Source organism: Diabrotica undecimpunctata, chromosome 7, assembly GCF_040954645.1.
Source record: "Diabrotica undecimpunctata isolate CICGRU chromosome 7, icDiaUnde3, whole genome shotgun sequence".
In the NCBI taxonomy this organism is placed as follows: domain Eukaryota; kingdom Metazoa; phylum Arthropoda; class Insecta; order Coleoptera; family Chrysomelidae; genus Diabrotica; species Diabrotica undecimpunctata.
The window spans coordinates 119,119,191-119,144,693 of NC_092809.1; the positions used below are offsets into that span (position 1 = coordinate 119,119,191).

At 33.4% G+C, this 25,503-nt stretch overlaps 1 protein-coding gene across 1 annotated transcript in view; it reads left to right on the forward strand.

The window, feature by feature from the left end:
• Positions 1–12,765: 12,765 nt before the first annotated feature.
• LOC140445745 (pyrokinin-1 receptor-like) overlaps positions 12,766–25,503 on the forward strand; it is a 202,115-nt gene continuing 189,377 nt past the window's right edge. Inside the window, exon 1 of the mRNA XM_072538055.1 lies at positions 12,766–13,077. The gene's annotated coding sequence lies outside the window, so the exon portion shown is untranslated. The remainder of the gene's footprint in view (positions 13,078–25,503) is intronic.

Below are 25,503 nucleotides of genomic sequence, written 5' to 3' on the forward strand. Positions count from 1 at the left end.
TGACGTTTAATAGTACTAAGCCATTTCGCTCCAACAACAACTTTTTATGTTAATTTATATAAATTATATTTTTTATTTTTAGTTACAAATTCAAGGCAAAGTAGTTAGTTAATACGCAAAGAAAGTTATTGTTTATTGCTAATTGTAAAGAAAAGGATAAATTATTTAATATTTTGTGGTAAACTAGGAAAAATTAGTCAAAGTGTACAATAGTCGAGCATAATACAATAAAAACAACATTTTTATCTACTTACCTATATGAAGTTTCTATAGAAAGCTTTAATGAACAACTTGAAGTAATTACTACACATGACAAGTACATTTTTTCAACAAATTGGATTAAACGAAGATATAAAAAGATTATAATACAATAATTATTTAATACGTAAGCAAACATACAGTGTTTGGTTTTCTACCTTTTTGGAAGAAAACATTGGTTAACGTCTAATTCTAGTAAACAATAATTATGCATTATCTATGAAACAACACAGTTTTCAAAAATATCCTGAAATATTTAGACGGATTGATCCGAAGAGAATAACAATATCACACCTAAAAGGTTTATCAGAAAAACTCAAAAGAATAATAAACAAATACATTGTAACAAACTTTAGACTATAGTGGGTATAGAAAAGAGAAAATCCAGGTGCAAATATTGGTTTCACTCCATCCCTCAACTTTATATGTACTTTAAAATCTTTAATATAAGACATGGCTTCTTCTCTAAAATTTTTGTTAAATTTTGTTTTAACTTGTTTTACTAAAACCTCTATTTTATTGTTATCATTTTAAACTTGATATTCACTGCTTATTAAATCTAAACTTTTATTATTGATGCCATTTATATTAAAACTTTTTTCCCGACTATTCTCGTCGCCAAATATGTTATATATTTATAGTATTATAATAAATAAGACTCAACTAACTCATTTATTGACCCCCCCACAATAGACATGACACAGATCACATAACATAACATAAAACATAGAGACATTGATCTATAGATCTAGTATGAGGTATATTTGGATAATGATAAATTGATTGAAACGTACCAGTGGAAATAGACAAAAATTGGTATAAAAAGAAAGAGAAAAATAAAGAACGCCACCTTGTCATTTTTCGGGAGACAAGGAAAACTCGACACTTAAAATATAAAAAGATTGGTTTAAGAAAGATTAAAAAATGATAAATAAGTTTGACCTTTCTTTAAACACACTTACTTTATACATCTCTATATATTCCTGTTAGAAATATCTTATTATTTTCCAAAAGAAAGGAATATTATAAGATATTAATAAATAAACAATTCCTACTTATTAACAATTTATTTCTAATATGCAACTCTATTAATATCAACATATTAACAAAATAGACATAAACCAAACATGTAAACAGCAAAATCAAAAATGTAAATGTAAATGTAAACAATACAGGCGTTAAACAAATATTTTTAGAATTATGTGGAATACCTTTAAAACTGGGTAAAGATAGAAGTGTGAATTTCGCTTTAAATTAAATGATACTCAAATAAAATAGTGAAACTAAACATAATGTTAAGATATTATATCCCATGGAGATTTATGTATTACTTAAACCTAAGCCATTAACGCACCGAAAAAGTGCTTGCGTCCCAGTCGCTCGCGAGAAATCGCTACTGCAACGCACGTCACTGTTGGCCTAAAAAAGGGTATTCCCTGAAATTGCGTTCCTATTGCAGGCGAAGAATTTTCGCTGCACGTCGCCGCTCAATACAAAATAGGGTATTCCCCGTTCGTTAAAAAACAGCCTCCTCCGTACACCGCATCTTTTTGCCGATTTTGTTTTTTGTTTTTATGCTGTTAAACGTCAAAGCCAAGCGTATAGTCTACTTGGATTTCCATGCATCGTGCATAAGTAATAATACACTCGCGATCATAAAATCAGGGTCACTTTGAAAATCACCGATATTTCATTTTTAACGAGCTTTATCGTAAATAATAAGAACACAAATACAAACTAATGCATGTTTCTGAGAATTGCTGCGGTTTTCTTTGTAACAAAGAATTCCAATAGTACCAATTTCGCGGTAAAGTGCACACTTCCCAAAATGAACGCTACCTGTAACTCCGCTTGTTTTAAATGTCTCGTTTGTGCTTCGACTTTCTGTTCAAATGCAACGGACAAACGTTTATTATTGCCACCATTAGTGTTTATTAGTGCCATTATTAGTGTTTATTTTTTGACCAAAATGCCTTTGACTGTTGAAACGGCACAAATTGTTGCACTTGTGGAAGACGGTCACACTCAACGGCAAGTCGCAAGAACTGTTGGCGTAAGCCTTTCTACGGTTCAATGAGTGCTTCAACACTTTCAGTAGGCAAGTTTGCTAACTAGGCGACCTGGCTCTGGACGAAGAACAACGACCACGGCACTAGATGACCGTTTCCTTGTGTTTCAGTCTTTACGAAACCGGACCTCAACAGCGGTTATGCATCAAAATCGTCTAGAGGAAGTACGAAATCGCAATTTTAGTATTGCAACAGTCAGAAGAAGACTTCGTTCTTCTTGACTATCTTCTCGGGTAATGGCTAGAGGACCGCCACGTCGCCGGGTGCCTCGAGTTGCACGACTAGCTTTTACTCGACAATACGCGCGTTGGGGAATTAACGATTGTAGCAAAGTGTTATTCTCAGATGAATCCCGTTTTTATCTAACTGGATCCGATGGACGTGTAAGAGTTTGGAGGAGAGCCGGTGAACGATTTTCACAAGCTTGCATTGCTCCAAGAATGCCATTTGGTGGAGGCTCGGTCATGGCTTGGGGAGGTATATCTTCCGACTTCCACACAGAATTACTATAATAGACAACAGAATACAATAAAATAATTGGTCATTGAAATTTCACTGATTTTTTACCACTTTCTGTATTTTCCATTTTTTTTTCGTATGTCTGTTTTATCAACAATTTGATTTGTTTTCTGTTTTTTTCAATAAAAACAATAAAAAACCATTTTTTTCTTTCAAAACAAACATTGATGACAAATTAAAAATACATTAACCAAAAAAAGGTTATTACTGCACCAGAGGCAAAAATATTGAAGAAACTTGAAATTTTCAAGATGACCCGGATTTTATGATCGCGAGTGTATATTTTTTTTGTATGACATTCTATTTAAGAAATTAAAACTGATAGATTATACATAATACCGTTGATTGAAATTATTTCAGTCATACATAATTACAGATAATAACTTAAAAGAAATATACCCTAACATTTGCATCGTCATTAGAATATTATTAACAATATCAATTGGTCTCTGTCAGTCTCCGCTGAAAGAAGATTCTCAAAATTAAAACTCATTAAGAATTATTTGATAAACTAAAAGAACCAAATACGTACCAAGAAACTCGAAATAAAATAAATCAGAGTATCCAAGAAATAAAACAACAAAATAAAAACACTACAGATATTGAAACAAAATGGAAGAATATAAAGAACACAACAGAGACTGTGGACGGAAAACATTAACATTTACAAAAGCTGCCAAACAAGAATGGATGACACAAGAAATTCTCGAAAAGATGGACGAAAGAAGAATACATAAAACAAAAATAAAATTAAATATCAAGAAATTAATAAACAAATAAAACAGAAAATAAAACAAGCTAAGGAAACATGGATGTCCATTAAATGTCAAGAAATTGAGGAATGTGAGGCAAGGTATGATACTTTCAACACCCACAAGAAGGTTAAAGAAATGATTTCAGGAAATCGTAACAAACGAATCGGGATATTAACAAATGCAGATGGTACCACTATAACTGAAACGCAAGACAAATTACGTAGATGGAAAGAATACATTAAACACCTATTTTATGACCAAAAAGTAGAACAACTAGAAGTTGACGGAGAAATCACGGGACCAGAAATAATGAAAGAGGAAGTTATTTAAGAACTATTGAAGATAATTAATGAAGATAATATTGATGTCTTGGTAGACCTTTTTAGCTCCATATACACAAGACGGGACACATACCCACAGAATGGCTTCTCTCAACTTTTGTAACGATTCCAAAAATCCACAAGGAAACTAAGTTCCTGTATTTGGCTGTATACCATATATTAAAAAATTTTTGAATAAAATCCTTTATAAACTTACTACTTACTTAGTCCTAAGCCTTTCTACCGTTAGGTGTAAGGCTGGTGGGGTTAAGATTTGCACTGTTGTCTCCATGCTATCCGGTCTTGTGTTAGATTTCGTGCACTTTCCCATGTCAATCCTTTCTTCTCAACTTCTTTTCTGATTTCGTCTACCCACCTAACTCTTGGTCTTCCTCGTTTGTTTTTCCCTTGCATTCTCGTTTCAAACACTCGTTTTGTTAATCTTTCATTCGACATTCTACACACGTGCCCGAACCATCTTAGTTGCCCCTCTACTATTTTTTCGTTTATTGGTTCTAGTTTTAGGTTTTGTCTGATTGTTTCGTTTCGACTTTTGTCTGTCGTTTTTCTGTTTGCTATTTTCCTCAGGAACCTCATTTCCATAGCATTGACTCGAGATTTTTGTCTCCCAGTCAATGTCCACGACTCGCTATTATAGATGATTGTAGGTCTAACTACTGATTTAACGACTGCCGTTTTTACCTTCTCCGGTATTTCTTTTTTCCCCAAAAATGTTGTTTTCATAGTGTTAAATAAGCTTCCTGTTCGTCCCATTCTCTCATTTATTTCCATGTCTTGTTTATCGTTTGATTTAATTATTGCTCCTAGGTATTTTAAATGTTCCACTTGTTCTAGTTGTTTTCCGTTTAATTGTATTGCGTGTGTCTTTCTCTTATTTGAAATTATCATTGTTTTTGTTTTCTCTGTATTTATTTTCATATTTATGTTTGACAGTTCTTCTTCTAGGATTTCAAGGTTGTTCTGTAGGTCTTCTCTGTTTTCTGCTATCAAAACCATGTCGTCTGCAAATAGAAGCTCTGATAGTTGAGTCTGTTTCATTTGCCAGTATCCTAATGTTAGTTTTCTCATTCTTCTCTTGGCTTTCTTTATTGCTTCATCCAGTACCACTGAGAACAGCAGTGGGCTCAACACGCATCCCTGTTTGACGCCTTGACTTGTAGTAAATTCTTCGGATTCCTCGTTGTTGGTTCTCACCGTATTTGTATTATTATTGTACATATCCTTTATTACATCAATTGTTATCCTGTCAACTCCTCTTTCCTTTAATGTCCTCCATACGTCCATTCTTTGTATTCTGTCAAACGCCTTTTCCAGATCAATAAAGCATATATGCATTTCTCTATTTTTATTGAGTACTTTCTCACTTATTTGTCTTATTGTGAATATGTGGTCTTGCGTGCTTTTGTCCTTCCTGAATCCACATTGTGTATCTTCCATAGTTGGTTCTATTTGGGTTTTTATTCTTGTTTCTCCCAACTTTTGTACCTCTCAACTTTTGTAACGATTCCAAAAATCCACAAGGAAACTAAGTTCCTGTATTTGGCTCTATACCATATAATAAATTTTTTTTGAATAAAATCCTTTATAAAAAGGTATATAAAAAACCCAGTTGGGCTATGTTAAATTGACAAAACATTTTCGGAATAAGTATTCCATCATCAGTGTCTAGTTAATACATGGATGTAGCCACTAAATATGGGGGTAAAAACCCTTTAAAAATTACTAAATGAAATTTAGTTTACATTATGTCTAATTTACAATTAAGATGGTAAAGTTACCGTTGGATTGGTAACATGGCGACATATGACTCTACATTAAGTTGCAAGTCCTGAGACGGTATGTCTACGAGGACTTTATTCTCTTTTTTTTTTTTAAAGGGTTTTTACCCCCATATTTAGTGGCTACATCCATGTATTAACTAGACACTGATGATGGAATACTTATTCCGAAAACGTTTTGTCAATTTAACATAGCCCAACTGGGTTTTTTATATACCTTTTTATAAAGGATTTTATTCAAAGATTCCAAAAATCACAAATGCTAAAGATTGCAATGACTATCGGACAATTGCATTAATGAGCCACATATTGAAAACCTTCCTTAAAATCATACATAACAGAATCCAGATGAAATTAAAACAAGAAATAAGTGATTCACAGATGGGTTCTGTATCTGTATCTGTAGAGTAGAAAGGGCGAGTTAAGTTTCACAGCATTTAGGCCACAATTGACTCATTGTGCATCCTCCCAGGGAGCTGTCACCCTTAGCTCATTGTCCATCTTGCCATTTCTAGTAAGGTGGACAAGTCACCAGGAGACATCTCTCTTATGTGGGCAGGTGTGGGCCAGGACTCGCCGAACGCGTACTCTCGTATTAACGATAACAGCGGGCATTCACATAGGACATGCTCTACAGTTTCCTCTTCTCGTTCACACTTCCTACATAGAGGTGTGTTTGCTAGCCCCAGTGTGTGGAGGTGTTTGCTTAGTTGACAATGACCAGTTAAAAAACCAACTGCCAAACGTAGGTTTTTCCTGGTCATTCCCAAGTACTTCTTTGATGTTGACTCTTCAAGGTTACTTAGTGTTACCCTGGCAAGTTTACATCTTTGCCCTCCTTCCCATGTTTTTACGGTTTGCGTATGGGAGTGACATTTGACAGGTCCTAAGAGTCCTAAGATCCCCAGGTCCTAAGAGTCTTAGACCTGCCGCCTTCCTAGATAAATGGTCAGCAATGCGGTTGCCTTTATTCCTATTGCGTCCTTTAACCCACCTCAGAATGATGGTATTACCTTCCGAAGCTTGAGTTAGTGACTCGTGACACTCCATTACTAAACCTGATTTGACACGTGGTCTATTCAAGGTTAGTAGCGCTTGTTTGCTATCTGTGCAGATCATTATAGTTTTCCCTGATATACTTTTTTGGGTTATCTCTTTTGCGGCTATGGAGATACCAGTCAGTTCTGTCTGAACTACGCTGGCATTTTTACCCATACCCCACTTTATTCTTAGGTTCAGTGATCTGGAGTATATGCAATAGGCATTTGCCACGTTTGTCTCCATATACTTTCTTGTTTCAATTTTGTAGGGTTTGTTAAAGACAAACTTTGGTTCAATTGAGTCGCAGCCTGCCTGTAGCAGTGGTAGCGCATCCAGCTCTCCCCGCCAGAAACGAGTACTCAATTGTCCCATTCCTACATCAAGGTTTGCACCAGCTGAGCGCAGTCGCATCATTGTCACTAGCGCCACCTCTTTGACATATATATCTAGAGGCGTGATGCCAATGATCAACTCCATTGCAGCAGTTGGTGTTGTTTTCATGGCACCTGTTATATTTATGCACGCCATCCGCTGAATATGGTTTAGTTTGTTAATCGCTGTTGCCTGTAGCACTTTTGGTACCCAAGCAATAGCTCCGTAAGTTAGCATTGGCCTAATGACAGCGGTGTAGACCCAGGCGATCACCCTGGGCGTGAGACCCCAAGTGCGTCCGACCGTTTGTCGACACTGCTCATAGGCAATATATGCTCTTTTAGCTCTACCATTTAAGTGTGAGTTCCATGTTAACTTCCTGTCAAGAGTAATACCAAGGTACTTCACCTCGTCAGAAAAATTTAGACTGTAGTTTAGAATCCTCGAGGGTATTAAGCACGTGATTCTTCTTTTCCTGGTAAAGAGGACCATCTCTGTTTTCTTAGGATTTATAGATAGTGAGTGTTCCTTGCACCATGTTTCTATTAGTCGGAGAGCAACTTATGATCTATCACATAGTGTGTTCTTAAACTTACCGCTTTGCAGGACAGCAATATCGTCTGCATAGGCTATTGTGTAGAAACCGTTGCTGCTCAGTTGGTCAACCAGGGTATCTAGAACTATGTTCCAGAGTAGTGGTGGTAGCACCCCTCCCTGTAGACACCCCTCGTAACCATGTCTCTAACAGAAAACGTCTTCTACATTTATGCTTATTGCTCTGTTAGAGAGCATACTGAATATCCATTTGCTTACGGCCAGGGGAACATTCCTGACGTTGAGCTGTTGGGTGATAGTTGGGAATGTTGTTTTATCAAACGCTCCCTCAATGTCTATGAATATACCTAGGGTGGATTCTTTATTATCCAGCGATCTTTCAATTCTTTCCACTACATGATGTAGTGCAGAATCGTTAGATCTTCCCGAAGTATATGCATGTTGATTTGGGTGAAGTGGGTTATGGACCAGAACTTCATCCCTTATGTACCTCTCGCATATCTTTTCCATCGTTTTCAACAGAAAGGATGTTAGGCTAATTGGTCGGAAAGCCTTTGGTAGGGTGTAGTCCATCCTATCTGGTTTTGGTATGAAGACCACACGTACCTCTCTCCACTTCCTAGAAATATATCTCAGAACCAAAGAGGCTCTGAATATTTCCACAAGGTGCGGCAGAAGGATATCCAGTCCCCACCGTGGTAGGGCTGGATATATGCCGTCAGGCCCTGGTGATTTGAAAGGGGTGAAGCACAATATGGCCCATTTTACCTTTTCCTCATTAATCATTGTTCTGGCGAGATGCCAGTCGTTTATTGAGGGTATGATTGCTTCTTCCATTCGGTTTGGTGCTGTTGAGACACTAGAACTGGGAAAGTGTGTTTTCATTAGGACCTCAGCACTTTCGCGAAAGTTGGAAGTTTTGTTTCCATCTTCCTTCGTTAGTATGCCAACATGCCGATGTGGGTCCTTTGAGAGCGCTTTTTGTAGCCTGGAAACCTGCGGGAAATCTTTGATTTCCTCACAGAAAGTTCTCCAAGCAGCTCTTTGTCTTTGTCTGCAGACTTTTTTAAACTCTCTGAGATTTGATTGATAAGAATCCCAATCCTCTTTGAGTTTGGTGCATTTCGCTCTATTCAAAGCTATTCTTGCTATCTTTCTAAGGTGTTCCAATTCAGTGCACCACCAAGAGTTGGTTTTGCGACTTTCCTGGGCCATCCTTATTGGACAGGATTTTTTATTGGCATAGCTTATTTTGTCTTTAATAGATAGCGTATACCTTTCCAATTCTGTATTAGTTCCTGGAGTTGAAGACTTTTCATTCCGCAGAGCATCTTCTAAGAGTCGGTTGTAGAGTTCTACATCCGTCCTCCTAGGGTCGCGCGATTTGATAAGGCTTTTTTCCAGACTAATATTATAGGTTAGCCAGCGGTGGTCAGACATAGAAATATTCTCCGATACCTACCAGTTCTGAATTTTATTCGATTTTTTGCGAAAGATTGCAATGACTAACGGACAATTGCATTAATGAGCCACACATTGAAAACCTTCCTTAAAATCATACATAACAGAATCCACATGAAATTAGAACAAGAAATAAGTGATTCACATATATGGGTTTTAGAAAGGGCCTAGGAACTAGAGAAGCATTATTCGGAGTCAATGTTCTGACACAACGATGTCTGGATATGAATCAGGACATATATGCTTGCTTCATAGATTTAAAAAAAGCTTTTGACAGAGTTCAACATGAAAAGCTTTTAAGTATTCTTAAGACCAAAAACATAGATAGTAGAGATCTACAAATTATATCGAATCTGTATCAAAATCAGAAAGCAAGAATAAGAGTCGAAGGAGAACTGACAGAGGAAGTAAGTATACTTGGAGGAGTTCGACAACTTATTGGAGTTTTACCAATCTTATTCAATGTCTACAGTGAAGTGATATTTCAAGAAGCTTTATTGGATATTGTGGAAGGTATTTTGGTCAACGGAAAAAGCATTAATAATATTAGATATGCGCACGATACGGTCATATTTGCAAGTGACATCGAAGATCTACAATACATAATACAACATGTATACAATGCATGTGAAAGATACGGACTGCAAATGAATCTCAAGAAAACGAAATCAATGATATTAAAAAAAAAAACACAAAATGTAGATAACCTGATCATCAATAATAAAACGATCCAAAGAAAAGATCAAACAAAAGAAATCAGATCTAGAATAGAAATGGCAAGAAACACGTTCATAAAATTGAAGAACCTACTTTGCAACTGTAACCTTAATCTAGAGATCCGCACAAGAATGCTACGTTGTTACGTTTTTTCTACTTTACTATACGGCATGGAAGCGTGGACAATAAAACAGTCTGAAATCAAAAAATTAAACTCCTTTGAGATGTGGTGCTACAGGAGAATCCACAGAATATCGTGGACTGAAAAAGTAACTAATATAGAGGTGTTACAAAGAATGAAGAAAGAATGTGAAGTCATAAAAACTGTTAAAATTAGAAAGATTCAATATCTGGGTCACATAATGAGGGGCGAGAAGTACGTATTACTTAGGTTAATTATGCAAGGGAAGATACAAGGGAAGAGAAACCCAGGACGACGTAAAATATCCTGGCTAAGAAATTTGAGAGAGTGGTTCGGTTGCAACTCATTAGAATTATTCAGAAGCGCGGCCAATAAAATTAAAATAGCGATGATGATTTCCAACCTCCGATAGGAGAAGGAACCCGAAGAAGAAGAAAGAATTATTTAAGAAGTACGATGTCATGCTTCATCCGCACATAACACTTTAGATGGATTCAGGTTCTCTGACGAGTGTATCTTAAACCTACCTACAAAATGTTAATTTTAGAGGAAGATCAACTTGGTCGAAATCTGTACTCTATGATAGTGGTATGGATGTAGAAGAACGTTTTTCTACATTCCAACCATTTTAGCCACGGTTCGTGTATTCACATTTGGATTATTCTCCACAACATCTAAAATTTCACCTTCTACATTTATTCGACGGATACTTCTTGTTCTTCCCTTATTTTTGTTTTCGAATCCGTTTCTAATAATCTTTGAGAAATATCCGTAAAAGTTCGAGCATTAAGAGTTTTTTGGGATACCGATGCGCATAAATTTGGACAGCTAAATTACTGTTACACTGCGCTTCTCCACAAATAATCAACATATCATGGCATTCACGAATCGAAAACATTTTCGCAATGACACTAAACAAAGGTTATACAAATTATAGCAAATTAAGTTTATACAAAGTCTTACCAATATTTTTGCTCCACACACTCGCGGTATTGACAGGCTTATACTCGCGGTTGTTTCGCGGTACTAACACTGAGATCACGAGATAGAGCACATTTTGCGTCTGTACACGATTTAAAACAGTATTTGCGGTATTTTTCGCGTAACTAAAAGCAAGAGAAAGACCAAGCCATAGGTAACAGGCAAGAGCGGTACGTCTGTACCAAACTATAGGTAACAGGCAAGAGAGAGTATTTCTTGGTTGCTATCTTACAACTGTCTGTATTTCTAATGGAGTGGGGTTAAACTGTGAGTAGGAAGGATTGGAAGGAAGGAAAATTGTGGTAGAATGGTAGCTAGTAATACAGCGAAAAATGACATGATTTTTCGCATGTGAAATAATTGAACAAAAGTTGTGACTATCTATGTTTATATTTTCGTACTGCACGTAGTTGAAAGATTTCTTTTTGCATACCAAACGGTTGAATTTAGAAAAAAAAAATGGCTCTGGAGGGTGTCTTCTACCTATACCTTTAACCCTTAACTAGAGATCTCCAGTATTTCTTACCGGTGGAGGGTCCCATAACGTGGATTTCGTGATAATCCAATCACTTACAATTTCATGCGTCTCAGTACCTCTCGGGCAGTTTATATAACAGTGCTAATCAAAGCTGTCGGCGTGTATTGTGAATATTTTTTTTCGTAGCGCAAATCAAAAATCTTAACCGGTAAAATTTACCGGAGGTCTGTTTTTAAGTAAGTATTTTTAATTAGTCTTATATGGGTAAAATGTGAACTGTTTATAATATTTTTTTATGTTTTTAGGAAAAGAGTAAAGAAATGGACTCTGGAAGTCATCCTGGACCTTCAAAGATGGTTAAATTTGGTGATAAAAATGTTGAGGAAATTTTGCAAAAATGGAATAAGGAAAATATAGTACGAACAGACCATGATACTGAATCACTGAAGAAAGAAAAACCACTCATATTATGACTCCGATATGTTTGCAATGCACGGCAAGAGTTTGCAAGGAATGTGCCTTAATTTTTTTGACAATTTTACCTCTTGCAGATTTTTTCTCATAGATGTATAGATTTTCGTAAATGCTATTTTATGTTTCTTTTATGATTCTATATTAAGTTTCTTTGTTTAAAAAAATTTAAAGTTTTGTTCATAGCATTTATGGCTGTTTATTTCAATAGACCAAAAATGTTACCAAAATTATCCTTTAATAGATTATTCTTTAAAAATCTTGTATTTTATTATTAAAATCAGTCATTTCACCAGTTCTCCCATATCTAGACACTACAGAAAAAGACATAATGCATTTTTTTTATTAACTTTATATTTGACTCCATTTTATAATGACCGGTAAAAAATACCGGGGCTCTGTTTTTACGTTGTAATAATGGAATGTTGTAGTTAAGGGTTAAGGAACGCACTCTATTCTGAGACACCCTGTATAGTATTAATACTGTATCGTATAGTATTTTAATAAATATGGCAAATTAAATTAACAGACCACACCACAATAGAGATGAGGCCCTAAACCTTCACCTAACATAAAAGTCAACGGTTAAAAAAGCTAACGTCTAAATTCACAAGGAAATCCATTATAGTATATCATTGTATTTTTAATTGTGAAGTTTGGACTAAAAATATCTAAATATCTCCTATCTACGTTTGTATTCATTACCCGCATAATTAGTACGTTTTTTACTCAATAAAACACTTCCGCATTTACATTTTCCTGTAATTAACGATAAATCGCAAACCTTGGCAACGCGACGAACTTTTGATAGAGCTTAACCAAAATATCAAACCGGTGGTGGCGGGTAATCCAGTTTACTGAAAACCGCTTTTAACTTCACAAGTAGCCGGTGGGCGCCAATATTGATGCCAAGTACTAAATAGCTTACCAACATATTTCAGTAAGTTTGTTTACAAACAGTTCGTGAGCGGGAATGTGAGCTTAATTCAAGTTCAAGTACAACAAATTCATTTTGGTAACAAGTTCGCGGGACAAGTGATGTTAGTGTGTCACGTTATTGGTTTGATTAATTAAAGATTCAATCGCATTTATTGTGATAATTGTGTGTATTCATTTTGGAAAATTCTTTTATCTACCAGGTAATTATTTAAAAATTAATATTGTTGCATATTTGGGGATTATAATTTTATATTCAATACAAACACTACATGAAAAAAAAATACACTGCCGGTCAAAAAACTAAGACCATATTTGTCATTTGTAAGATGATATTATTTACTAATTTTAATAGGAATTAATTACAATTTCAGTTGAAAATATTTTGACATTTACAACTTTTAACATAATCTTTACAAATTTTGATTTAGTTCTAGGAATTTATATTAATTATTGAATTTATTAAGTTTACAAAAATAATAATTTAGAAATACATAGTCTTCAATTTTTTCTGAAAGAAAGACTGTGGAAGAACATTAATTGTTACTCCCTTTCAGGATTTCGCAATAGCCAGGTATTTGACGAGTTGTTCGTTCATATGTACCTATAGTAAAAAAAACCTATACGTTTTCTGCAGAAATTTCGGCGTTGTTTTTAATTATTAACAAATTAGTGCGAAAAATCTGATTTTTTCGAGTTTTCGCTTACCATTAGAATCGTATCCATTAATACTTAAATATAAATAATTTATCTGTTATACTGTATCTGTTTGAAGCTGGTAGCTCAGTACAAATGTAAATCTTCACTAATCTGCAAACAGCAGGAAAAGTGGTCAAACTGAAATCACCCATAATAGTATCCTAAAATTATGTGTCAGTGTTTTAGAATCATAAAGGGACAGATTTATATGTTAAATAAAATTAATCTTAAAGCGGATACATCGTATTAATATCTAACATTTAAGCAATGTGCATAAATAGCCCAGGGAAATAAGCGTTTCTTCGTGACACTTGTCCGGCCAAGCAAACGACAGTTGTTTTGAGTAGTATGGATCTCTGTAACAAAAACCTATATGTTTTCTGCAGTCGATTTTTTGAACTTAATTAGTTATTAACAAACTAAGGTCACAAAACGGTCGCTTTTTTTATCTATCAGCAAAAAGTGAAGCATTTGAACCAAATTTGAGAGTAAGAAACTGATAAGTCATATAAAAACCTTCAAAACGGCGTTTTCTAAATGTTCCTATCCTTATTTGTTGCTTAGAAATTACAAAATAAGTCAAAAATTTAGGTTTTTTGTAAATGTTAGTAACTCTTTTTAAAATAAACTTATAACCTTTATATTACATACAATGCTGGGTTTTACAGTGTTAAAAATATGACTAAAATTTGAAGTCGATCGGTCAAATAGTTCAAAAGTTATTTAATTTGTTTAAGAGCTAGACATGGGAATCCGAGTGAACGGTGAATACATCAATAATATCCGCTACGCCGATGACACTGTGTTACTAGCAACCAGCCTAAACGATCTGCAGGCCTTACTAGACCGAGTGCGAACTGTGAACGTAACATACGGGCTGAACCTTAATATTAAGAAAACTAAATTCATGGTTGTCAGCCGTACAAATTTAGATCCCGGGGCACTAATGGCAGGTAGCGAAGAGATCCAGAGAGTCGACAGATTCACTTACCTCGGAACTACCCTCAACGTACAATGGGACTACGCTCAAGAGATTAGATCCAGAATTGAAATGGCACGGTCTACATTTATTAAGTTGAGATCCTTGCTGTGCTGCAGTGATCTCAGTTTGGGAACCAAGATGCGGATAGTGAGGTGCTACGTTCTTCCAGTGTTACTATATGGAGTTGAAGCCTGGACACTAACGCGAGCCACTGAAAAACGAATCGAAGCCTTCGAGATGTGGATATACAGAAGGATACTAAAAATATCTTATGTGGACCATGTCACCAATGTTGAGGTCCTACAGCGCATGACAAAAGAAAAAGAAGTGCTTAATTTAATTAAACAACACGTGATGCGGAATGAAGAAAAATATCGAATTCTTCAACTCATTATGCAGGGTAAAGTATTTGGCAGAAGGGGACCGGGACGCCGTCGTATCTCGTGGTTGAAAAATCTCCGACAATGGTTTGGGATGACCTCAGCGGAGCTGTTTCGCAGAGCAGTCAACAAAACCATGATAGCCTTGATGATCGCCAACATCCGGACCGGATAAGGCACTGAAGAAGAAGAAGAAGAGCTGTTCACTGTACCTCTGTTTCTTGTTTATGGCTGTCGACGTGTCTTTTTTTAATTTGCATGTACTGTTTACGTACATTACGTATATTTATTATTTAAATGATCAATATGAAATATTGCACTCACATAAAAGTTCGTTGACATTCGAAGAAAGCAACTGATACGGGCGAAAAAAGGTGCATTTTGGTGTGAACTTTTTCAAATCGCTAAAGGGGAAGTCGTCTTCCAAAAAAATAAAGAGATAAATAACCAGATGGTAGAAAAGGACTGGACCTGACAGCGGGGCGTCGGTGATAAAAGGGATCTCCAGTGGAACTTTATGCAGGAAAAAAGGATCTCTTAATACTGGTATTAAAAAACCAGAGGATGATCAACTTACCACATCATAATATGTGAGTCCTCGATCACAATTAAACTATATTAACGTCACAATGCATCTGGATAGAAGATTAAAAACTGACTGAAATTGGGTTTTGCTCTTTATTTTAAACTTCCGGTCTGGCCAAAGCTAATTGAAAGAACTGGTGATTTTCGTTCACTTGGGAAAATCTTAACACTAACTTAATTACAGACCAAAACTAATAAAATTTCAAAAGTGAATATGTAAGTTTAACACTTTAATGAAGTAGTTTAAATAAGAGAAAGAAACACGTGAGATAGTATGAATACTTATCTGTATTCAGAGTTATAAAAAATATTAAGTTCTCGACAGAATTAACCTGAAAATACAGTTTCGTTAAAGGTTTTAAAATTGTTCTGAAGCTATTTTCTTGTGGCATTTTAAAGTTATTACTATTTTAATGGGAATAAGCCACAATTGAAGCATAAAGTAAGTTTATTGACGTTTCAATTTCCACTTTAAAAATCGTTCTCAAAATATTATATATATATATATATATATATAATATATATATATTATTATGATCTACCTTTTCTTACTTTTTATTTAACTCATTATTTATTTAAGTAATTAGTTTAATTACTTATTTAATTAATTATCTAATTATCTAAGTGTCGCAAATCTTATAAAAAACAAAACAATCTCTGGTTGCCATTTTATAAAAATAATAAATCAGCATAAATGTTCCTTCTCCGGATAAAATAATTAAAGGAAATAAATAGAAATAACATAAATATACAAATACAAATATCTTTTATTATCAAAAGAAATAATATGAAAATTTTTAAATATTGCAATTTTTATTTATATGTTTTTGTACAAACAATTCTGAATATTATAAAAAGAAACCTTTTAAATTTATTACGCAATATTTATAATTATCCTTTGAAGTAAAAACAAACTTTTATATACTTAATGCTATCTTAAATAGCGATAATTTTTGTTCTTCTGATAGTATAGAGTCTTTTATTTGAGACATACAAAAAAAATTATGTCATAAAAATTTTTCAGCTTCCCCTTGTTGATTATGTTAGGATACCAATCAAAGCCTTCTCCGTTCTAAGTGTCCACCTGTCAGCATGCCAGCAAACTCTTTCTCCAAAAACACAAGCAGACCTCTTTTACTAGTACTCGTTCAACAAACTCCAAAATTCTCTCCTCTCTTTCATATACTAACAATCTTTCACTTGGATTTTATAGAATCCAGGAGGTATTCGACTTCTCAGCTTGGATCTATCTATCGTTCCACCTTTCAGCCAATGACTTCTAATTATTTAACTACTGGCACTTGCTTCTAAATTGACTACACAAAACTTCCACTGCTTCTCTCTAATGACCATCACATAATAATCTTTTTCACTCCAAACTTTCAAAACATTCACTCTCTTTTCCCATTCCAAACTCGCTAACCAATCAGAAAATTTCTATAAAAGACTTTCCTTGACCTCTTACCTCGTCCATGATGGATCTTCTCCAAGTTTGTACCGGGCCACCTCGTTTTCTTCTTCCTTGGGGATTCCACTCTAGGGCAATCTTTGCAATACTGGAATTATTTTTTTGAAGTTATACTTCTATACGCGCGCTCCACGTTGGAAATTTGCATGGGAGTGAATCTGTGAAATCATTACATATGTAAGATAATGAGTAGGAGAGAGACAGAAGATATATTTTCTCTCTTTTCCTCTCTCGAATATAAAAATGTTCCTTTTGTATATATAATTTAATATTATATATATTATATAAAGATATATATACATATAATATTATATATATAATAAAATATTTATTAATATTATTATTTATGTGATATGTTTTGTATTATTTATTAAATGTTCATAATTATATTAGTCTTTTGTATTTCAAAATAATAATCTCAATAAATCACTGTATGATCCAGAACTGTCAATTTTGAAATACCTTTGTGTCATATCCTCGGTAGTATAGTAGCAGTATCCCCGCCTGTCACGCGGGAGACCGGGGTTCGATTCCCAGTCGGGGTGGACTTTTTTATTAATATTATTACATTATTGTCATTTTTAAATACTTATGAATATTGCAGTTTATTAATATTATAATATTTTATATTAATAACAAAATAAGCAATGAATTTTACTGCAGAGTATGTGTAAAAAAATTTTTGCATTCAACTCCTTTCATACATATTATGAAAATAAAAATATACATTTTGATCAAAATATTGATTCAATCCTTCATTGTTAGTAAGTTGTTATTAATTCTGTTTCTCTTTCTGCTATGTCTTTCCTATAGAATTATATACATATGTAATGATTGTGCAGATTGACTCCCAAATAAATTTGTAACGTCGAATGCGTGTATAGAAGTGTAACTTCCACCGGCAGTCCCACTGGACTGCCACACCCGTTTTTTTTTTGAGTGTGTGACCAATCCAACCCCTCTTTCTGGACTTTATTTGATATTCTACCCTTTTTTGTTCGGTCAGGTGTAGTAGATCTTCGTTTCTGATGATGTTAGACCAGAAAATACGAACAATTCGTCGTAGACATTTATTAATAAAGACCTGCACTTTATCTGTAAGGGTTTTTGTCACTTTCCAGGTTTCACATGCGTAGAGCAGAACAGACATGACATTTGCCTGGAATATGCGGATCTTTGTCCTTGTAGTATACTCGCCAGATCTCCAAACACGGTTAAGCGTGCTGAATGCTTATTGAGCTTTTCGTATCCTCATACGAATATCATCATCTGTACCTCCGCTTTTTGTTATGACACTTCCAAAATACGTAAAGCTTATTCCAGCGTATTCCAGATCGCTTAGACGTGTGGTTAACGTCCATTGTATCCCATTGTGTCGGAGTCTAGTTTGGAGAGAACATAGTCTACTGCTATGTTAAAAAGAAACGAAGACAGAACGCATCCCTGTCTGACTCCATTAAGTATGTCAAATTCGTCGCTGTTGATTCCATTGTGTGTCACGCTACATTTCGCATTAGTGTACAGTGAAATTATAATGGAAATTATTTTATGCGGGATATTTCTTAGCTCTAAAATTTTTCATAAAGCAGCATGAGATAAGCTGTCAAAGGCACGCTCGAAGTCAACAAAAACCATGTATAGAGGTGTGTTGCATTCAACCGATTGCTACATTATTACCCTCACAGTATTAATGTGGTCTATGCAGGAGAATTCTGGTCTAAAGCCTGCTTGACCAGCTCGAAATTCAATCTTGTTTGTTAATCTTTTAAGTATGATGGTCGTGAAGATTTTATTTATTGCGGTAAGCAAGGTTATTCCTCTCCAATTTTTGCACAGTGTGCGGTTGCCCTTTTTTGGAAGCTTAATAATGTTACCCTTTTTCCAGTCTGCTGGAATGCGGTTTGTTTCCACACCTCCCGGATTATGGGGAGCAAAAGTTCAGCAGTTGATGCGGATCAGTTTTAAGTATTTCGGCAGCAATGTTATCGATTCCCGGAAACTTGTTATTTCTCAGAGATTTGATAGCTGTTATTATCTCCGTTTTGGAATGGGTCTCGCAAGATATACGCAAGTCTACATTCATCTGCTTTTTCACTGGGCGTGTCTCGCATCTCCTGAAAATGCTCTTTCCATCTCTCTACTTGGTCATTTGTTGTAGTAAGTAATTCGCCTGTCTTGGATCTTACAATGTTTGAATAGTTCAGCTGTTGTTTGAACAAAATATTATATAATATTTTGAGAATGATTTCCGAAGGGCAAATTGAAACGTCAATAAACTTACTTTAACCTTCAATTGTGACTTATTCCCTTTAAAAAGGTAAAGGTTTTAAATTTAAAGAAATTGAACCATCACAAGTTTACCGTCAATTCTTTACCTGTCTCAATTTCGACGAGCTTCATTATAAAATACGACCGTTTTGTTATTTTCTTCTAAATAACAAGTTAAATGTTTCTTCCAAATTTAACATTTTTAAAAGCCTTTTAAAAGAGTAATCAATTTTATTGATTTTTGATTGATGCTACAAACCATTAGTTGTCTCTGGAACGAAAATAGATTAGACCAAAAGATGACATTAGTAAAACTCTTTCTCGCATAAAATAGAAGCTATAAATTTTTGAAATCATACAGAAAGTTTACAGAAATGAGTATTTCAGAAGCTTTTAAATCAGATGTCACTTGATTTACTTTCTCATTAAAAAAATCGAAGTTATGACTCATATAGATATTGTAAAAGAATATTATGTGAAGAGAAAACCACGTTTGAAAAACAATAACAAAAAATACTGTTCCGATATGTTAATTTTAATCCTATTTTTTTATATAAAATTTTTTATAATCTAGAATGGAAATTTATTTTTAACCGGTTTCAAGTTGAATTGACGCGTGCTGTGTCCTACTAAAGAACTTTTAATAAAATATATATTAAATTAACATAAAGAATCTGCCGAATATCAATAAACACAGGAGTCAGTAAAGAAGAAACTAGTTTGATATCGTAAAGATATATTAAATATAATTAGCAGAAATAAAACATAGTAAAAAGTTCGAAGGTAACAAGTTTTTATATATGTATACTCCTAACTGCTCCAACTCAACTCAACTGTATTAAGCTATGATAAAATATTGTACATAATTACATTCGAACAGTAATTAAAAAGAAAGAAGAAGAAGAGAAACGACAGAGACAAGATATAGATAAGAGAAGGTAAAAGTACATTCGTTCAGCAAATTCCCATCTGTAAACAAACGCACGTGTTGATATTCGCCCTCTCATTCGTCAATACGCTATTCAATATAATTTATTGCCTTAAGCCAGACGGATTCTCGTTTTACAGGTCCAAACTTGCCAGTCTGTTTAAATTCAAATTGTAGCGTGTTGGTTTTTAAGTTAATATATCGTGTGATATATGTTATAGTTATTGTTAAGTTATTTACTGGTCGTGTTATTTTTTAGAGTTTAATTTATGTGTTTAATATTAAGTTTTATAGTGTGTAGTGAACTTTTAGTATCCAAAAACAAAGTATTTGTTAATCGAAAGTAAAATAGCTTGCAGTATTCATAGTAATAAAGGTAAGAGAAACCAATATTTTAATTTATTGATGTTTCGAAAAGTTTTATTTCCTTTTTAGTCCATTTGTTCACGGTTTTTGCTATGAATATTAAAGAACCGCTTGGATTGACATAAAATTTGGCATACACATAGCTAACGGCAAAGAAAAAAAGTGATATTGTGCCGATGTGTCATGGGAGTGAGTTTCACTCCTTCTCGGGTGTGAAAAAACAGCGTTAAAAATAAGTCCATAATTGAATAAACTGACTAATTCTAAGCAACTTTTATTTTATACAGTTTTTGCACAATGTCTATACTTATCGAGTTATTTGCGAGTGTATATGATCATTTTTCAATAAAAAAAAAAACACTTTTTAGATGGTTTTCCGCAATAGCTCAAAAAGTAAGTATTTTATCGAAAAACATATTCTTAGCAATAATATAGCTTATAAAAAAGTTTAAAAAAATTATGTACTTATACATCTATATGAAGTCTGTAGAGTCAGTAAAAGCAGAGTTGTAGCTAATGAAAAGTAATTCAAATTTCAAATCGAATATTTCAACGAGAAATATCAAAAAAACTCGCTGTCTGGGAAAGTGCTTGATTTTTTTTATTCTTTCACGTTGAAATATTCGATTTGGAATTTGACGAATAAGAATATACTTTTCATTAGCTACAAATGTGCTTCTGGCTTTATATGTACACCATTTTTTTTGCCATTTTATAAGCTATATTTTTGCTAAGAATATTTTTTCGATAAAATACTTACTTTTTGAGTTATTTGCAAAAACCGTCTAAAAACCTTGTTTTTTGTTGTTGAAAAATGAACACATTCACTCGCAAATAACTCGAAAAGTATTGACTAAGTGAAAAAACTCTATAGACCAAAGGTTGCTTAGAATTAGTCAGTTTATACAATTCCTGACTTATTTTGAAAGTATGTTTTTTCACCCCTGAGAATGCGCGAAACTCACCCCTAGGGTAAAAACAAACATCGGCACAATAGAACTTTTTTTTTATTTAACATGTTAGCTATGTGTATGCCAAACGTCATGTCAATCCAAGCTGTTCTTTGGGGAGGTTGTATCGTGAGTGAATGGAATATTTCTGGACTTGAAAAAGTATACGGAACGCAGTTTCAACCGATATTTTCGATGATGCTGGTTTTATTACAATACATATTATTTTTCCCTAGGCTATTTTGACATTCTCTCAATCAACTAAGTACATTAAGTTATTGAAGATAAATAGAATAACAAAAAAGAAAAAATTCCATCTAAAAAGCCCAGTAAAGGGACGTTTTGAATTTAAAACGAAAGAAATGAAATCAAAAAAACTATATTTAATATGTTTATTTAGTTTCGATTTAACATACAATACAAAATAATAGTACTTTTAACACAATCGAAATAAGTTAGATGAAAAATTGTTGGAAACGTGTTTTAATTGAAAATTAAAAGGTTAAACAATTTCTGTTTTTTTTTGATATGGTACACGAGGTTTATAATTACTTTTCTGCGTCCCCATGCGGATGAGATTTACTAAAAGAGCACGTGAAAAATCTAACTTTAAATCCGTTAAATAAATCAAGGTGGGAAAGTTGTATCAATGCTATTGGACCTTTAAAACGAAACCTAAAGAACATTACTTTATTAAATGCCTTAATCCAGGGATCACCTCCAGAGACACGAAAACAAAAATGGGTGTTAAATCCATCATTAATTAAAAGTCTAAAGACATTTAAATTTTTGTGTTCAGTTGTAATTTATTTTGATTTATTACATACCAAGATTTGATGTCTTAAGTAAAATGCTTCAAAATTCTAACTTAGATATAACGAAGTGCATTCAAAGCTTAGATAATCTTAAAAAATATTTGGAATTCCAAAGATCTATCGATAATTTTAAAATATTTGTCGAATCAGCAGGAATACTTGCTAGAGATTTAGGTATTGGTCCTGCATTTCCTATCTTGAAGCTTGGGAAAAATGTCTGTTTATTTGATTACGAGAGCAGTGATGAACTAGTTTCAAATTCCGTCCATCAGTTCAAAACTGCTTTCTGTTTTGAATTCTTGAACACGTCATCTTCTAAGTAAATAAAAGATTTAGCGTATTATCTGAGTGCTATTCAATAGTCTGCTTTGTGTATGAGTTTCATAAAATCTCTAATGATAACCTTATGAAAGCCTGCATGGACTTAAATATTAAGTTACAAGTGAAGAAAGTATTGTGAAAGATATAGACGGTAGACAACTCTTTAATGAAATAACTTCAGGTTGAACTTACATATTAGAAATTATAGTCAAAAATGTTTTCCCAAATTTACTTTGGCTTTAAGAATTTTTTAACCTTGCCTGTTTCTGTGGCTTCAGGCGAAAGGAGTTTCAATAAATTAAAAATTATTAAAAATTAAAAGGAAAGACAGTTAAGATTTGATTTCACGTATAGTGCGTCTGTATATCCGCTTATACGTATTTCATCCTAAAAGGAATCTTCGGAGCGGCTATTTACAAACGCTCTGAACGTGAAAACAATCTTTCCTGTCGTAGTAGAAGCAACACTAAAATGGCTTCAATATGGACGCAATACCGGCATCTGATAATAAAACCGGAAACTAATTGTCAAAACCAAATCAGATTTCTGCTTTAATCTATGCCTTCTAAGAATTGCAAGGCAAAACAGACGTTAATAAAGATGTAATTAGAGACATGGGGAATCTAAAATTGCATTCCACAACATATCTCCTCAACTAAGCAAATTTTATTTCGGTATACTCTTTATGAGTACTAGAAACCAATTCGCTAAGGATTTTTGCTTAGTTCATGAGATATGTTGCGGAATACAATTTTAGATTCCCCATGTCTCTAATTACATATTTATCAACGTCTGTTTTGCCTTGCAATTCTTATAAGTTACATATTAAAACAGAAATCTGAATTTGGTTTCGGCAATTAGTTTCCGGATTTATTAAAAATTACTTATTAATATCTCACAAGAAAAGCTTACAGATTTGGCCATAATCTCTATCGAATGCGAATTCTCTGACAGATTTACCCCCCAGATGACCAGAAAAGTTAGCTTATTAATATTTATTAGGTATATTATGTAGTCTTTGTAGAAAGATTGATTTATGTACTTGTCATTTCACGAGATTTATGTTTAAGTACTCTTTGTTATTAGATTGTATTTTCTGAGTGAATACTATGGATTTGTATTTTTAATTATAAAACGACTTTTTTAATAAAAAAGATTTTATTTTTGTTTCAAATTTTAATGGCATTTTTAATAATTTAATAGTACTTTTGATTCTTAGACGGGTAGGTCACTTATGTCATTGTAAAAAACTAATAAAATATGAACGTTCTCTAGAGGGGACGGCACATTAGGTCTTCGCACGCGGGCAGCTACCTCCCTAGGATCGGCCCTGATCGATATGTTAGGAAAATCTGCATTTAAGTCATACTTAAATTATATACTTATTTATATATGACAAGACAGCAAATGGTGTATTTATAAGTATTGTATCAATAAAATTTATTAGGATATTTATTTAATTATAAAGTTTAATACCAAATATATCTCTGGCTTTATCATGACTGTATATTTGTTCTAGTTTCTGGTAATTCTTGTGTAGGTCTGGATTTGGAAAAAAATAATGTCGTCTGTATAAATTTGCAATTCATCAAATCTTTCAGAAAGAGTACCGATCACGGCATCAAGAATTCCAAAAAAATGTTTATATTAAAATCTTTCTCTGGGTAATTATAATAACTGTTTTTCCTTCACCTTCATAATCAAAAAGTCGTTTTCTTTTCCGGTTTCTTACATTGGCAGGCGGAGAGCTGTCTTCTACATCTAAACATTGAGCTAATTGTCTTGCTATTGCTAATATTGTAACAAAATGCTTGTCACTTCTAAACTTCACTATCGTGGACTTAAGCTTGCTTAAATGTTCCATGACCTCTAGAAAATTAACATTAATATTTTGAAGCATTTTGCTTACATAACAAGACAATATTACAAATATTCGCCATTTCTTTTTAAATTCATCGAAGCTTGACCTAAAGAGTTGTGATGTTGAGAGAACTTTCAATGTTAGGGTAGTTGATTTCGTCAGCTGTTTTGCGAAAACTACTTAGTGCTGAAATTATTAAAAAGATTATTTGGGTAAATTTTGAAGCTCCTTTAAAGATTTTAAATAGCTGAAAAAGATTATTGAAAAAACATTGAATTTTGCCATTTTTTAATGATTTTTACCGTTGCTTTTTACCTCCCGGAAAAATAGAAATGTCCAGGAAAAATCAATTGGTTAAATTTTTACAAAAAGAAAGTAGAATTTTACTATTGTTTCGTAAGGAATATTTAAATTTTATTGATTAATGTATATTATTTATGTAAATATATAACAATAATTGTATTAATAATTCGTTTTGTGAAGTACAAAAAGATTCGTTTCAAAATTTATTTTAAAACCATTTATTCAGAAACTGTTAAGAACTCTTAAAAATAAGTTATTCCATATTTTAATTTATTATTTCCATAATATTTATATAAATAATCTACATTAATTTTTAAAATTGAAATATTTTTGTTACGAATTAATAGTAAAATTCAATAAGTTTTTATGGAAAAAATTAATCGATTTATTTTTCCGAGATTTTCCGATTTTCCGGAAGGTGAAAGCAGACCAGTTCTTCTCGAGCTACCCGATTAAGAAATATTGTTTTAAACTGTTTTTTAATAACAATGTTGACAAAATGTTTATAGTTATTTATTGTACAAGACGATAAAATTGTACTTTATCTTCGAGAGCGTTTTTTAGCGTCGAGACGTCAGTCGAGACGCTAATTATGCTCGAGAAGATAATGCGATTTTATCGTCGTGTGCAATACAATATTTTTTTCTATAGCAAGACTTCAAGTTCATGTGATAAATAGAATTTCAAAGAAAATTGTAATTTT